General features: G+C 62.9%; 1 non-coding gene across 1 annotated transcript; it reads left to right on the top strand.

Annotated features, from left to right (window-relative positions):
- Positions 1-3,960: 3,960 nt before the first annotated feature.
- Positions 3,961-4,114, top strand: LOC140475078 (5.8S ribosomal RNA). The gene has a single exon (XR_011959664.1). It is a non-coding gene; the product is annotated as a 5.8S ribosomal RNA (ribosomal RNA).
- The last annotated feature ends 1,223 nt before the right edge of the window (positions 4,115-5,337 follow it).

Here is a 5,337-nt window from a genome sequence, read left to right as displayed (position 1 = left end):
CCACCAGGAGTGGAGCCTGCGGCTTAATTTGACTCAACACGGGAAACCTCACCCGGCCCGGACACGGAAAGGATTGACAGATTGATAGCTCTTTCTCGATTCTGTGGGTGGTGGTGCATGGCCGTTCTTAGTTGGTGGAGCGATTTGTCTGGTTAATTCCGATAACGAACGAGACTCCCACATGCTAAATAGTTACGCGACCCCGAGCGGTCCGCGTCCAACTTCTTAGAGGGACAAGTGGCGTACAGCCACACGAGATTGAGCAATAACAGGTCTGTGATGCCCTTAGATGTCCGGGGCTGCACGCGCGCTACACTGAATGGATCAGCGTGTGTCTACCCTACGCCGCCAGGTGTGGGTAACCCGTTGAACCCCATTCGTGATGGGGATTGGGAATTGCAATTATTTCCCATGAACGAGGAATTCCCAGTAAGTGTGGGGTCATAAGCTCGCGTTGATTAAGTCCCTGCCCTTTGTACACACCGCCCGTCGCTACTACCGATTGGATGGTTTAGTGAGGTCCTCGGATCGGCCCCGCCGGTGTCGGACAAGGCCCTGGTGGAGCGCCGAGAAGACGATCAAACTTGACTATCTAGAGGAAGTAAAAGTCGTAACAAGGTTTCCGTAGGTGAACCTGCGGAAGGATCATTATCGGCTGGGGGTACGCCCGTTTCCGATTCACCTTGTCTCGCGGGGGTGGTTTCGGGGCCAGCAGGAGAGCTCGTCAGGGTAGCAGGCCCTGCAGCCGTGGTCACCGCCAAACCCCCCCAACTGTTGGGCGCCTACCTGCGCGGGGCAGGAGGACACTTTCCGATTTCAAATCTCCGTTTGCCGAGTCCACCCCGAACGCACGCGGGCGGGCGGGTTCGCATCACCCTTCGTCACAAGGGGCGAAGCCCGTTCCACCGTCTCGTCAGTAGTGCCGACCGGTCTGTGATCGACGAGGGGAGCCACACCAGGTCCGGCCCTGCTGCTTGGCGGCACCGCGTCGTCGGGAGCTCGCGACAGACGGAGGGTTTCGGTGTACTCTCCAGCCACGGGAAACGAAGCCGGTGATGCAGGCGCCGGTCTTTCGCTCCCAAATCGGCTGGGTTTACATCGTTGCTATCTAGTCACGCTCCCTTCAAACCCCACGGGGTACCTATTCCCCTCACCCGTCTGTGCGTAGACAGCCTCTTTGCACTTGCGGGATGGGGGTGGTGGTTTAAAGACTCTCGAGTTGCCGCCCGTCGGTCCTCGAGCTCCGTGCAGTAGTGATCCCCAGCGAACTGCCAGCAGGGCGAACGAGCGATCCCGCTCTCGGTCGGGGCGCCTGGCGTCGATCGGTGGTCGGTGGCTTGCGGACAAGCTGCGCTGTGAGTGTGGGAACGAGTATGACGAGCCGTTGCCGCGACTCCCAGTCCACCTCGGCGGTGGCTGGGCCGGGCGGGCGTCTGCTCGGGCGAGTGCCGCCCCCGCCTCCTCGCAGGAAGCCCGCTCGCCGTCACGCCGCCACGTGCACGCGTCAGTGACGCTGCCGAACCGATGGCCGGTGCCCGTTCCCGCCTCTGCTTTTCCTAGGGCAAAGCTGCTGCACGCCTCGTGATACTCCGCGGGCGACATGGTGGCGGTGATCCTGCCTCCGTCGCTGCGGTGCGTTGGGGCACGCATCGCCTCTTGGGCGCCCTGTTTTTTTTCAACCAATAGATGTATGTCTCTGCGGGCCGCACCAGGCTGGTGCTCCCCACAGCTTCACGCCACCCTGCTCCGCCCGCACGCCGGCGTGCAGGTGGCTGCTGCTAAAGGTGGGGAGTGTATGTGCGGTCCGGGTGGCTTTCCTCTGGCGAGGGAGAGACCTTAAGCAAACTCAGAGACAAATCTTGACGGTCGATCACTCGTAAAAATAAAACGTGACAAACTTTGTGTTGGTTCAAGTACGAAAGGATCTCTGTCGGCTTGGGGGTACGCCCGTTTCCGTTTCAACTTGTCTCGCGAGGGTGGTTTCGGGGCCAGCAGGAGAGCTCGTCGGGGTAGCAGGCCCTGCAGCCGTGGTCACCGCCAAACCCCCACAACTCGAGCAAGTGAAAAAAAAAGTAACAGGAGCGAAAGCATCTCTGTCGGCTTGGGGGTACGCCCGTTTCCGTTTCAACTTGTCTCGCGAGGGTGGTTTCGGGGCCAGCAGGAGAGCTCGTCGGGGTAGCAGGCCCTGCAGCCGTGGTCACCGCAAACCCCCACAACTCGAGCAAGTGAAAAAAAAAAGTAACAAATAAGAAAGGATCGTCGGCTTGGGGGTACGCCCGTTTCCGTTTCAACTTGTCTCGCGAGGGTGGTTTCGGGGCCAGCAGGAGAGCTCGTCGGGGTAGCAGGCCCTGCAGCCGTGGGTCACCGCCAAACCCCCACAACTCGAGCAAGTGAAAAAAAAAGTAACAAATAAGAAAGGATCGTCGGCTTGGGGGTACGCCCGTTTCCGTTTCAACTTGTCTCGCGAGGGTGGTTTCGGGGCCAGCAGGAGAGCTCGTCGGGGTAGCAGGCCCTGCAGCCGTGGTCACCGCCAAACCCCCACAACTCGAGCAAGTGAAAAAAAAAAGTAACAAATAAGAAAGGATCTCTGTCGGCTTGGGGGTACGCCCGTTTCCGTTTCAACTTGTCTCGCGAGGGTGGTTTCGGGGCCAGCAGGAGAGCTCGTCGGGGTAGCAGGCCCTGCAGCCGTGGTCACCGCCAAATCCCCACAACTCGAGCAAGTGAAAAAAAAGTAACAAATAAGAAAGGATCGTCGGCTTGGGGGTACGCCCGTTTCCGTTTCAACTTGTCTCGCGAGGGTGGTTTCGGGGCCAGCAGGAGAGCTCGTCGGGGTAGCAGGCCCTGCAGCCGTGGTCACCGCCAAACCCCCCACAACTGTTGGGCGCCTACCTGCGCGGGGCAGGAGGGACACTTTCCGATTTCAAATCTCCGTTTGCCGAGTCCACCCCGAACGCACGCGGGCGGGCGGGTTCGCATCACCCTTCGTCACAAGGGGCGAAGCCCGTTCCACCGTCTCGTCAGTAGTGCCGACCGGTCTGTGATCGACGAGGGGAGCCACACCAGGTCCGGCCCTGCTGCTTGGCGGCACCGCGTCGTCGGGAGCTCGCGACAGACGGAGGGTTTCGGTGTACTCTCCAGCCACGGGAAACGAAGCCGGTGATGCAGGCGCCGGTCTTTCGCTCCCAAATCGGCTGGGTTTACATCGTTGCTATCTAGTCACGCTCCCTTCAAACCCGACGGGGTACCTATTCCCCTCACCCGTCTGTGCGTATACAGCCTCTTTGCACTTGGCGGGATGGGGGGTGGTGGTTTAAAGACTCTCGAGTTGCCGCCCGTCGGTCTCCGAGCTCCGTGCAGTAGTGATCCCCAGCGAACTGCCAGCAGGGCGAACGAGCGATCCCGCTCTCGGTCGGGGCGCCTGGCGTCGATCGGTGGTCGGTGGCTTGCGGGCAAGCTGCGCTGTGAGTGTGGGAACGAGTATGACGAGCCGTTGCCGCGACTCCCAGTCCACCTCGGCGGTGGCTGGGCCGGGCGGGCGTCTGCTCGGGCGAGTGCCGCCCCCGCCTCCTCGCAGGAAGTCCGCTCGCCGACACGCCGCCACGTGCACGCGTCAGTGACGCTGCCGAACCGATGGCCGGTGCCCGTTCCCGCCTCTGCTTTTCCTAGGGGCAAAGCTGCTGCACGCCTCGTGATACTAGGCGGGCGACATGGTGGCGGTGATCCTGCCTCCGTCGCTGCGGTGCGTTGGGGCACGCATCGCCTCTTGGGCGCCCTGTCCTCCTCCCCCCAATAGACGTATGTTTCTGCGGGCCGCACCAGGATGGTGCTCCCCATCGCTTCACGCCACCCTGCTCCGCCCGCACGCCGGCGTGCAGGTGGCTGTAGCTCAAGGTGGGGAGCGTATGTTGCGGTCCGGGTCGCTTTCCTCTGGCGAGGGAGAGACCTAAAACAAACTCAGACAACTCTTGACGGTGGATCACTCGGCTCGTGCGTCGATGACGAACGCAGCTAGCTGCGAGAATTAATGTGAATTGCAGGACACATTGATCATCGACACTTTGAACGCACTTTGCGGCCCCGGGTTCTTCCCGGGGCCACGCCTGTCTGAGGGTCGTTTGGCAATCAATCGCACTCGCCTTGGCTGGCGAGAGCGCGGCTGGGGTGTCGCAGAGGACCCGTCCTCTTTGTCCCCCTAAGTTCAGACTCCGGAGCCCTCCGGCGTCGGAGCGCTTGGCCTTTCCCCCCCACCCTGCACATTCCGTTCGTCAGGCTCGACGCCATCCCCCCGCCGGGGAGCGCGGCCTGGCGTCCGTCTGTGTCGTGGCAGTGGGGCCCAGCACGGCTGTCACCGGTCCCAGAATGGCTGTCGGTGGTTCACACTGTGTGTGTGTGCCAACCCTCCTGGTCTCTGGGACACGGAGCTGCCACGAAGTGTTGAGCCTCCAGTGGGGGGTCTGCCTAAGCTCTGCACGTCCGCATTGGGTCCGTCTCTCGGTTGGCTGGCAGTGGAAAGAGTGAAGGGAGCCGCGGAGGTCCGGTGCTGGTGCGCCGCCGGCCTGACCGTGGAGCTCGCCGGTTTGACACGCTGACCCGACTCGATGGTTGATCGATTGAGAGTGCTGGGAGCTGCAGGCCGCCCGCTGCTGCAGCCGCCCGTCTCGTGGTTCGTCCTCGGCCTTAAGTGGCCGGCGGGGCGTCTGATCCTGTCTCCCCTGCTGGCGCCGAGTGCCTGGCCGAGGGAGGAGGTTTTCGATCGAACGCTGGACTTGACGGTCGCACGCGCGTGGATCGCTGGCTCTTGGCTCTCCCGTTCCGTTCCGCACGTTTTTCCGCTCCGTCCTGCCACCGGTCTCGGGAGGGTACGGAGGGGTTGGCGGGCGTGGTGTGTGCTCCGTCACCGTGCAGGCACACCTACCACGCCGTCGGCCGACCCCCGCACGGTCCTCCTGGCCATCGGGAGGACGGCGGAACGTCGGGCTGTCGGGGGCCAAGTCGCCAGAAGGCCACCGCTGTGTCTTCCGCACCCTGTCACCGTCGGCGTGCCTTCCTCAACTCGTCCGGCTCGGGGCCGCTGGGTTCAGGAGCGGCGTCGCCCGCCGGCCCCACTGAAGGCCGTGCCGTTCCGCGGCTGGCGATCGATGTGCGTGGCGTGCCTGCGCGACCGTTCGCCACTTGAGCCTCGGCACTCCTCTCTCCCTCTCTCTGACCGTCGGGCAGTCTCTGTCTGCTGGTGCCTCGCACGTCCCGGGCGGCGGGTCGTCACCCCCGCGACCGGGCCTCCGGCAAGGCAGGAATCAGGCTGACCCTTCCGCTCGAGTAAGCAGCCGGCACTTCCGA

Source organism: Chiloscyllium punctatum, unplaced genomic scaffold (assembly GCF_047496795.1).
Source record: "Chiloscyllium punctatum isolate Juve2018m unplaced genomic scaffold, sChiPun1.3 scaffold_1386, whole genome shotgun sequence".
NCBI classification, from domain to species: Eukaryota; Metazoa; Chordata; class Chondrichthyes; order Orectolobiformes; family Hemiscylliidae; genus Chiloscyllium; species Chiloscyllium punctatum.
The sequence above is the reverse complement of the archived record's forward strand: the minus strand, read 5'-3'. Positions and strand labels throughout refer to the sequence as shown.